Here is a 12070-nt window from a genome sequence, read left to right on the forward strand (position 1 = left end):
ACAGTTGTTGGTGAAAATTTGAAATAAGAGGAAATGTCGAAAATACTAGCAAGTCAGGTAATATTAAAAGAGAGGAAAAAGCTGAATAAGTATTATAGGTTGATAGCCATGTACAGAGCAGCTAACTCCGACCTAAATGGGAAAAGGTAAAATAAACTTGCTTTCTAATTTTTCCTTCCTCTGTAAGTTCATAGACCGGAAACATTAATGTCATTTCACTTTCTAAGATGGTGCCTCAACTACTGAGTATTGCCAGCACCTTCTGCTTCCATTTCACTTGTCTAGGTCATTGCTGGATAATATTGCTTGAGTCAATGAACTGGTTTCTCTGTCAAATTGTGAGAAGAAGCGAACAATCCAATAATTATTGAACATCCCATTTCAGTTGCTGAAGCAGTTATTGATGGCTGATCTGAAGCCTCTGCTACAAGGGTTTCCTACCGTGTTGTCCTGGGACAGAAATATCTTACTGCAGACCACACAACCATTTTTCTTTATGTGAGCTCTAACTACAACTATTGAAGTTGTTTTTCACTCCTTAAAACATACTGTCTACAGTCTTACTAGATCTTCTACTCCAGTCGATGATACTCTGATGCCAGCAGTGATCACTGCACCTTAACTGAAAGATTCAGGGAGTTTTGTACAAAGAAATCCATCTTCATCTCATTAGAACCCAGATAAACCAAAGCTTCAAGACTCACGCCACCAGATTATTACCCCTCAACCACCAGGCTCTTGAACCAAAGTGGTTAACTTCACTCGCCCCATCATTGAAATGTTCCCACAATCAATGGACTCACTTTTGTGGACTCTTCATCTCATGTTCTTGATATCTATTACTTATTTATTTATTATTATTATTATTATTATTTCTTCTTTTTGTATTTGCAGAGTTTGTTGAACACTGGTTCAACTCTGGTTGAACACCCAAGTTGATGCGATCTTTCATTGATTCTGTTATGGATATTCTTTACATGTATTGAGTATGCCCACAATAAGCCAGATTCATTGTTGTATATGGTGACAGTCTGTATATGTACTGTGATAATAAAATGTAACCACGGTACATATATTATTGATATTAAGTACTATCTAGCAACTTTGTGGAGAATACCTTCCATAGTTTTGCTAATATTTGACCAAAACCAGTTAGGTGACAATCTACCTGATTGGATTTGCCATGTCTTTTGTAGTCATAATGTACTTGACCTATTTTCTATACTGTGGATGATGCTATTACTAAAGCCAGTGGTGGTAATGAGACCAAAGAAAGTGATAATATCTTGAAACCTGATTGTACTTATAACCCGCTGACTCCCATTCTGTATTTTCTATTCATATTTTGAATTGACTGTGATGTAAGCCTGGACTTATTAATTTTCTTTCTGCATAGGAGTGAGCTTATTGCTTGTACTCAGCCAAAAATTCCAACCTAACCAAACAAATATGGAAGAGTGTGAGTGTCACTGAACATATGACATCCACAGTCGTTGATTCTTCATCTCATTTTCTCGATATTTATTTTTTCTTTGGTATTTGCACAGTTTGTTGTTGTTTTCACATTGGTTGTTTGTCCACCCTGTTGGGTGCAGTCTTTCATTGGTTCTATTACAGATCTTAGATATACTGAATATGCCTGCAGGAGATCCCCAATTTAATAAGGTGATTGGAAAACAATCAGACTCTTTCTCAAATTCTGCACCCTTGGTTGCTACATTGGCAATGCTGACAAGTTCACATACTCAGAAAATGAAAGTAGAGAGATATTGAGAACATTAAACATGTTACTGAAGACAGGTGCGTTTAACAGTCCACTGGATCACTTCAGTGCAGAGACTGGTAAGTAGCTGAATCCTCTTACTTTGGAATTATTTTCTTTTATTGATTTTATTTATAAGCACAACATGTGAACAGACCCGTCCAGCCCAAAAAGGCTGTGTTGTCTAAGTATCGATGTGAACAATTGACCTTCTAATCTAACCTGTATGCCTTTGGACTGTGGGAGGAAACCAGAGAACCCGGAGGAAACCTACACAGTCATGGGGTGAATGTACAAACTCCTTACAGATGGTGGGAATTGAACCCAGTCGTTAGAACACAGAACAGTACAGCACATTACAAGCCCTTCGGCCCACAATTTTGTGCCAACCCTCAATCCCTGCCTCCAATATAACCCTCTACCTTAAATTCCTCCATATACCTGTCTAGTAGTCCCTTAAACTTCACCAGTGTATCTGCCTCCACCACTGACTCAGGCAGTGCATTCCACACACCAACCACTCTCTGAATGAAAAACCTTCCTCTAATATCCCCCTTGAACTTCCCTCCCCTTACCTTAAAGCCATGTCCTCTTGTACTGAGCAGTGGTGCCCTGGGGAAGAGGCGCTGACTGTCCACTCTGTCTATTCCTCTTAATATCTTGTACACCTCTATCATGTCTCCTCTCATCCTCCTTCTCTCCAAAGAGTAAAGCCCTAGCTCCCTTAATCTCTGATCATAATCCATTCTAAACCAGGCAGCATCCTGGTAAATCTCCTCTGTACCCTTTCCAATGCTTCCACATCCTTCCTATAGTGAGGTGACCAGAACTGGACACAGTACTCCAAGTGTGGCCTAACCAGAGTTTTATAGAGCTGCATCATTACATCACATCTCTTAAACTCTATCCCTTGACTTATGAAAGCTAACACCCCATAAGCTTTCTTAACTACCCTATCTACCTGTGAGGCAACTTTCAGGGATCTGTGGACAAGTACCCCCAGGTCCCTCTGCTCCTCCATACTACCAAGTATCCTGCCATTTACTTAGTACTCTGCCTTGGAGTTTGTCCTTCCAAAGTGTACCACCTCACACTTCTCCAGGTTGAACTCCACCTGCCACTTCTCAGCCCACTTCTCCATCCTATCAATGTCTTTCTGCAATCTTCGACAATCCTCTACACTATCTACAACATCACCAACCTTCGTGTCGTCTGCAAACTTGCCAACCCACCCTTAGCACTGTAATAGTGTTACACTAACCACTACACTACCATGTTGCTAAAAAATCAGTGTATTTTGCTGTACAAAGAATGCCCTTTATTAACCTTTTACCTGAATTTTCAAGAGGATTTCAGTAAGTCAGCATAGTGGTTCAGTTGTTATGTATCGTGTCGTACAATGGGGGCGATCATGACCATGATTGTTCTTGGCAAATTTTTCTACAGAAGTGGTTTGCCATTGCGGCCCCTGGGCAGTGTCTTTACAGGACAAGTCACTATCAGTACACCACTGTCATTATCAAAATTCTTCAGAGCTTATCTGGCTGGTGTCAGTGGTTGCATAACCAGGAGTAATATACACTAGCTGCTCAGACAACCATCCACCACCTAACCCTGATGGGGAGGGGAGCTAAGCAGATGCTATCCCTTATCTAGGGGTGACCTGCAGGCTAGCAGAGAGAAGGAGTACCTTCCACCTCTTTTGGCAGAGACGTATCTCCACCTCACTACCCATAGCATAGCAATAAGGGAGATAATAACTTTGGCTGACTGACTGGAGTATTAACAACAACCTTTCACGGGATGTCAATAAGACCAAAGAACTGATTGTAGACTTCAGAAGTGGGAAACCAGAGGCCATGAGCTGGTAATCATTGGAGGATCAGAGGTGCAGATGGTGAGTAACTTTAAATTTCTGGGTGTCACTCTCTCAGAGGACCTGTCCTGGACCCATCATATAAATATAATTACCAAGAAAGTACAACTGTATCTCTGCTTCCTCAGTATTCTGCAGAAATCTTGCATGTCTGTGGTGAACTATATATACCTGCCTGATCACGCCCCTCTGCTGACTGCTCCTGTGGCTCCTCCCACAGACCCCTGTATAAAGGCAATTGGAGGCACTGCTCCCCCCTCAGTCTCCAGGATGTTGTGTGGTGGTCTCTTGCAGCTAATAAAAGCCTATCGTTTGCCTCCCGTCTCCAAGAGTTATTGATGGTGCATCAATGTCATCAAAACCTTTGCAAACTTCTGAAGATATGTGGTGGAAAGTGTGCTGACTGGCTGCATTACAGCTTGGTATGGTAACACTAATGTTGTTTTAGAGGAAAATCCTACAAAAAGTAGTGGATTCGACCCAGTACATCAACTCAAGCCCTCTCAACCATTGAGCACATCTACAGGAAGCATTGCCTTAGGAACACAGCATTGTCATCGAAGATCCTGACCACTCAGCCATGTTTTTTACTCACTACTGCCATCAGGTGGAAGGTACAAGGTATCTCAGGGACTCACACAACCAGGTTCAAGAACAGTTACACAAAGTACACTGCAGATGCTGTGGTCAAATCAAGACATACAAAAAAGCTGAATGAACTCAGCAGGTCGGGCAGCATCCATTGAAAGAAGCAGTCAACGGATGCTGCCCGACATGCTGAGTTCATCCAGCTTTTTTGTACGTCTTGTTAAGAACAGTTACCATTCCTCATCTCAAACAATAACCAGGTAGCTACTGGGAAGAAGACATCTCTCTGATACAGTGGTGTCAAGAAAACAACCTCTCCCTCAATGTCGCAAAAACAAAGGAGCTGGTTGTGGATTACAGGAGGAATGGGGACGGGCTAACCCCTATTGACATCAGTGGATCTGGGGTGGGTGGGTAAACAGCTTTAAGTTCCTTGGCATCCACATCACCGAGGACCTCACGTGGTCTGTACACACCAGCTGTGTGGTGAAAAAGGAACAACTGCGCCTCTTTCACTTTAGACGATTGAGGAAGTTTGGTATGGGCCTCAACTCCTAAGAACTTTCTACAGGGGCACAATTGAGAGCATCCTGACTAGCTGCATCACTGCCTGGTATGGGAACTGTACCTCCCTTAATCGCAGGACTCTGCAGAGAGTGGTGCAGACTGCCTAGTGCATCTGTAGTTGTGAACTTCTCATGATTCAGGACATTTACAAAGCCAGGTGTGAAAAAAGGGCCCAAAGGATCATTGGGGACCCAAGTCACCCCAATCACAATCTATTCCAGCTGTTAGCATCCGGGAATCGATACCGCAGCATAAAAGCCAGGACCAACAGGCTCCGAGACAGCTTCTTCCACCAGGCCATCAGAATGATGAATTCACACTGATTTGAGTGTATTCTATATAACATTGACTGTTCTATTTAATATAAATTACTATGATTGCACAATGCACATTTAGACGGAGATGTAACGTACAGATTTTTGCTCCTCATGTATGTGAAGGATGTAGGAAATAAAGTCAATTCAATTCAATTCTTAAACAAAACAGAGTAACTACATTCATTCTTCTTCTGGTGTTCCCGCAGCTGATGGTCTCACTTTAAGGACTCTTTATCGTGTTTGTTCATGCTTGTTATTTATTTATATTTGCACTTACAAAGTTCGTTGTCCACTGATCCTGTTTACAGCTACTTTTCTACAATTTGCTGAGTATGCCCACAGAAAAAGTATCTGACGGTTGTATGTTGTGACATATGTACTCTTCTGTAAAATACATTTTACTTTGAACTTATGAACGTTAAATAGAGCACCTGCTATTATGGAAAGGAGTCATGTGTAGGGGTTGCGGGATGGACATGTTGAAAGAGGTAATGAAACACAGATGGATCATTACGGCTGGACGTTCTGAGTTACTCAACGTTTCTTTTCATGCCATGTAATTTTGTGCTGATGTGATATTTGTCATTGCAATTGAAAGTGTATAGAATAGAAATCTTGTAACCTTTACCACAATGTGTATTCAGTTATGCACTGAACATTATACAAAACATCAAGATTCTGAACATCAAAGTAATTTAAAACCATTCAGCTGACAAATAGAATTTCTGAACTGACCTTCGGTGTACTCAGTTTGCATAGATCTGGGTGAAAAGAAAATTCCAAGTATGTTGTCCATGAACTAAAGGAAAAAAATATAACAACACTGTAGAAACATTTTAGTTCTCTCAGCGTATGCAAATCAGCTACCAGTGTTAACTTTTACAATGTTGATAAATTTTAAAAAGTGACTGCAGTCTCACCTTAAATCATCAGATAATACAAGTGAGCATTTTAATTTGTTTTAATGACAATAACTACCAGTCTTTAAACACAAATATTAACTGATCTCTTTCTACTGATTGCAACTCTCAGACATGCATTTTTGCAGAAAAATTTGTTTTATTTCAGTTCTCTAGCTTCTCCAAGTTTTTGCTGATTTTTATTTGCAAATTGTTCCAAAAGGTATTTGAAAAATCAATCATATATATATACAAATCTTCAGCATGTCTCCCATTAAAAATGCCAATATTCACTTCAAACTTTAAAGTTTAAAGCAATTTTATTATCATATATATCACTATATACAACCCTGAGATTCTTCCCCCTCTTCTATTTCCGGCAGTTTAGATGCATCTTGGCATATTAGTGCCCTCCACAGGATGTACAAGAAACTCAAATTCTGAAATATAAACTAGTTGCACGTTGAAACAGAATAATATACTTTTCAGTCAGATGTTGTTTCTCTTGGTGGCCAAACAAAGATTTAATAGAAAAACAAAATACATTTAAGTCAGACAGCCTCTTGAACAATATTCTTCTTTCAATTTTATATAGATTACAACTCAGCAAAACATGCTGAACTGTCTCTGGACTACCACAATCGCATAATCTAGTTGGGCGTGTTCCTATTATCTTTAAGTAATGGTTTAGCCCACAAAGCCCCAGCCTAAATCTTGTTAATTTCACCATATCTCTATGATTTAAAGAGTAACAGTCTGAGACCTTTTTAACTAGAGGGTGACTAGAAAAGAAATGTCTTCCCTTTAATTCATTTTTCCAATCCTCTTGCAATTTCTTCTCTATGCTTTTTTTCATCCTACTTCTCAATTCTGCTCTGCCTAGGGGTATTCTAATTCCTACTTGCCCGCTCTGTAAAGAAGACTTTGCAATGCCATCCACAATTTCATTTCATTGCATTTCAATTCATTTTTCTTGTAGGCATACTGAATAAATCTATAGAATAATTGCCATGACAAAAACAATGAGAAAATGTCCAACTAGGGCATTTAATAAAAATTCAGAAGACAAAAATCTATGCAATTACAAAAAGAAGAAATAACAATAATAATTAAGTGAGTAACAGATTTTTAGAACATGAGATGAAGAGTACTTGAAAGTGAATCCTTTGGTTGTGGTAACATTTCAATGATGGGACAAGTGAAGTTGAGTGAAGGATCTGGTTCAAGAGCCTGATGGTTCAGGGGTAATAACTATTCCTGTACCTGGTGGTGAGAGTCCTGAGGCTCTTGTACCTTCTTCCTGATGGCAGCAGTAAGAAGAGAGCATGTACCGGGTTGTGGGAGTCCCTGATGATGGATGCTGCTTTCCTTCCACAGTATTTCACGTAGATGTGCTCAACGGTGGGGAGGGCTTCACCCTTACTTTTTGTAGGGTTTTCTGTTCAAGGGCATTGGTGTTTCCAAGCCAGGCTGTGATGCAGCCAGACAAAATATTCTTCCACTACACCTCTGTAGAAGTTTGTATAGAGAAAATTGATGAAGAGCATATCATCAAATCTAATGTACAATGTAATTCATCAAGTTCATTCTCAGTTCATCCTCACTGACATAATTCATAGTTGAAGTGAACAAATTCTCAACGCAGTTAGCATCAAAACAGAAATAAGTCTCTGGACTACCAGTGTCTGTGTCCCGGATCAGCAACAAAGTCTCTGCCTGGAATCAGGGTTGGGATTGATAATGACAAGAACGACCACAATCGCAGTATAAATTGCTTTGGTGTAATAGATACCAGTGGGTATAATCACACAGCTCACGTTGTTGGATGTAAATTTTGATCTTCTTTTAAAACCTGCTTTTTTAGTTTATTACTTTGTTGCTACTGGCGGATTTGTTATCGAAATGAATACTTTGAAAAAACAATTGGTGATCAATCATCATTCCAAAATATAGTTGTGACTATTTCCATTATAACTCTGGGTGACAGGATTTAGCTTCTGCATCATATATTTCGATAGAAGCACTGAGTTTGATTTGTATTTTGGGAAACAATAGAAATGAATTTGTTTTCTAACAGCAGTTACCTTGCTTGAGAAGAAAATATTTAAAACACACAGAGGGAAAACTGAATTGTACCTCAGTGAAAAAGAAGAATTGACACTGAAAATTCTGCAGCAAGAATATTAAATTTTGATAGTTTTAATCCCGGGGTAAAAAAGCACTGACTTTCTGTCTCATCTATTTATTTAGGCTGTTAAGCTACAAACTGCATTGCTTGAATCTTTGCTCATTTATTGGTCACTAATGCACTGAAAGGTGCAGTGCATTTGACAAAAATATATTGATGATAACCATGGTGTAGATACTGGATCTAATCACAATGTGTTTCTCAGTGCAAGAGGTTTCAGAACAGATCAGTGAGTGAAATACTGGTAGCTACATCATACTTCATAGAGCTTATCAATAAGCTGAAATTTCAGAAATAGATCTGCTTCTATTTCTTCCTTTGGATAAGTTTCTTTATCCTTAGATTACTGGAGACATGGAGTAAAGCAAGAAACAGCCCTTTTGGCCTAACTGATACGGAACATCCTTGCTCTCCATGTTGAACCCATAATCCTCCAAGCCCTTCTTCTCCATGTACCTGTCCAAATGTCTCTGTAATGCTGTAAGTGTATCCTCCTTGAACACTTCCTCTGGCAGCTCAATAGCCTCCATGTTCTAATGCCCTTTCCTTGGACAACATCGGAGGCGTGGAGAGGGGAGACTTGCAGCCTGGGCAACTGCCAGTCTTCCATAAAAAACCCTTGCCCAGGCTTGCACCCTAGAGACTTTCCAAGGCTCAAATCCATGGTCTATCGAGACTAACGGAGGCCTACACACTCCTTCCATGTAAAAACGTTACCTCTCTAGTCTCATTTAAATCTCTTTTCTCTTATCCTGTTTCTATGCCCTCTCATTTTCGACTTCCCAGCCCAAGTGAAAAGATCACATTATCCACAACCCTCATGATTTTATGAACTTCTGTGAGGTCACCCCTCACTTTCCTGAACTCTAAGAATAAAGATCCATTGTAGCCAACCTCTCCCTATAAATCAGGTCCACTAGTCCAAGCAGCATCCCCAGAAATCTCTTCTGGACCCTCTCCCTCTCCAGCCTGACATTGTCTTTTCTGTAGCAGGTGAGTAAAGCTGTACACAACACTCCATGTGTGGTATCCCAAAAGACGGCAACATGATGTGCCAACTCCTTATCTCGATGCCCTGTCAATGAAGGCCTGCATGATAAATGGCTGCTTCAACAGCCTGTCTATTCGCACCACCTCTTCCAGAGAATTGAGCCCAGGTGCTGTTTGCTCCCTCTGCTCCACAGTGCAACGCCATTCACGGCCTAGATCCGACCCTGGTTTGACTGTCCAAAATGCATCACCTCACACTCACCTTGACTGAAATCTATTTTCCATTCCTTAGCCATCTCACTAACCAATCAAAATGTTTTTGTAATTCATTGTAACCTTCTTCACCATCAAAAGATCCAGCCTCTAATCAGCAAACATTTTAGTAATGCAATGTGCATTCACATCCAACTAATTTTCATGAATAATGAACAACAGACGTCCCAACAGTGAACCCCGGAACACCCCACTATTCAAAGGTCTATAGTCCGAAAATTGATGTTCACCTGTGGAAATTTCAGTGGGGCAAGGGCTAAAGAGAATGTTCAAGGAAGGAGACGCTGGGGAAGTTGTACTCAAGTGAGACCACTGGAGACACCTCTGTCAACCGTGATAGGCCGTGGTGTACATACGGTGTACACTGAGTCACAGTGACTGGTAGACCGGTGTGTACATAAACCTGAGTCACGGTGACAGGTAGACCGGTGTGTACATAAAGCTGAGTCACAGTGACTGGTAGACCGGTGTGTACATAAACCTGAGTCACGGTGACTGGTAGACCGGTGTGTACATAAACCTGAGTCACGGTGACTGGTAGACCGGTGTGTACATAAAGCTGAGTCACGGTGACAGGTAGACCGGTGTGTACATAAACCTGAGTCACGGTGACTGGTAGACCGGTGTGTACATAAACCTGAGTCACTGTGTCTGGTAGACCGGTGTATACATAAACCTGAGTCACAGTGACTGGTAGACCGGTGTGTACATAAACCTGAGTCACGGTGACTGGTAGACCGGTGTGTACATAAACCTGAGTCACAGTGACTGGTAGACCGGTGTGTACATAAACCTGAGTCACGGTGACTGGTAGACCGGTGTGTACATAAACCTGAGTCACGGTGACTGGTAGACCGGTGTGTACATAAACCTGAGTCACAGTGACTGGTAGACCGGTGTGTACATAAACCTGAGTCACGGTGACTGGTAGACCGGTGTGTACATAAACCTGAGTCACTGTGACTGGTAGACCGGTGTGTACATAAACCTGAGTCACGGTGACTGGTAGACCGGTGTGTACATAAACCTGAGTCACGGTGACTGGTAGACCGGTGTGTACATAAACCTGAGTCACGGTGACTGGTAGACCGGTGTGTACATAAACCTGAGTCACAGTGACTGGTAGACCGGTGTGTACATAAACCTGAGTCACGGTGACTGGTAGACCGGTGTGTACATAAACCTGAGTCACTGTGACTGGTAGACAGGTGTGTACATAAACCTGAGTCACTGTGTCTGGTAGACCGGTGTGTACATAAACCTGAGTCACAGTGACTGGTAGACCGGTGTGTACATAAACCTGAGTCACGGTGACTGGTAGACCGGTGTGTACATAAACCTGAGTCACGGTGACTGGTAGACCGGTGTGTACATAAACCTGAGTCACTGTGACTGGTAGACAGGTGTGTACATAAACCTGAGTCACTGTGTCTGGTAGACCGGTGTGTACATAAACCTGAGTCACAGTGACTGGTAGACCGGTGTGTACATAAACCTGAGTCACGGTGACTGGTAGACCGGTGTGTACATAAACCTGAGTCACAGTGACTGGTAGACCGGTGTGTACATAAACCTGAGTCACGGTGACTGGTAGACCGGTGTGTACATAAACCTGAGTCACGGTGACTGGTAGACCGGTGTGTACATAAACCTGAGTCACGGTGACTGGTAGACCGGTGTATACATAAACCTGAGTCACAGTGACAGGTAGACCGGTGTATACATAAACCTGAGTCACAGTGACAGGTAGACCGGTGTATACATAAACCTGAGTCACAGTGACAGGTAGACCGGTGTGTACATAAACCTGAGTCACGGTGACTGGTAGACCGGTGTGTACATAAACCTGAGTCACGGTGACTGGTAGACCGATGTGTACATAAACCTGAGTCACGGAGACTGGTAGACCGGTGTGTACATAAACCTGAGTCACAGTGTCTGGTAGACCGGTGTGTACATAAACCTGAGTCACGGTGACTGGTAGACCGGTGTGTACATAAACCTGAGTCACTGTGTCTGGTAGACCGGTGTGTACATAAACCTGAGTCACTGTGTCTGGTAGACCGGTGTGTACATAAACCTGAGTCACGGTGACTGGTAGACCGGTGTGTACATAAACCTGAGTCACGGTGACTGGTAGACCGGTGTGTACATAAACCTGAGTCACTGTGTCTGGTAGACCGGTGTGTACATAAACCTGAGTCACGGTGACTGGTAGACCGGTGTGTACATAAACCTGAGTCACTGTGACTGGTAGACCGGTGTGTACATAAACCTGAGTCACAGTGTCTGGTAGACCGGTGTGTACATAAACCTGAGTCACGGTGACTGGTAGACCGGTGTGTACATAAACCTGAGTCACGGTGTCTGGTAGACCGGTGTGTACATAAACCTGAGTCACAGTGACTGGTAGACCGGTGTGTATATAAACCTGAGTCACTGTGTCTGGTAGACCGGTGTGTACATAAACTGAGTCACTGTGTCTGGTAGACCGGTGTGTACATAAACTGAGTCACTGTGTCTGATAGACCGGTGTGTACATAAACCTGAGTCACAGTGACTGGTAGACCGGTGTGTACATAAACCTGAGTCACAGTGACAGGTAGACCG

The sequence above is a fragment of the Hypanus sabinus genome, chromosome 4 (assembly GCF_030144855.1).
Source record: "Hypanus sabinus isolate sHypSab1 chromosome 4, sHypSab1.hap1, whole genome shotgun sequence".
NCBI classification, from domain to species: Eukaryota; Metazoa; Chordata; class Chondrichthyes; order Myliobatiformes; family Dasyatidae; genus Hypanus; species Hypanus sabinus.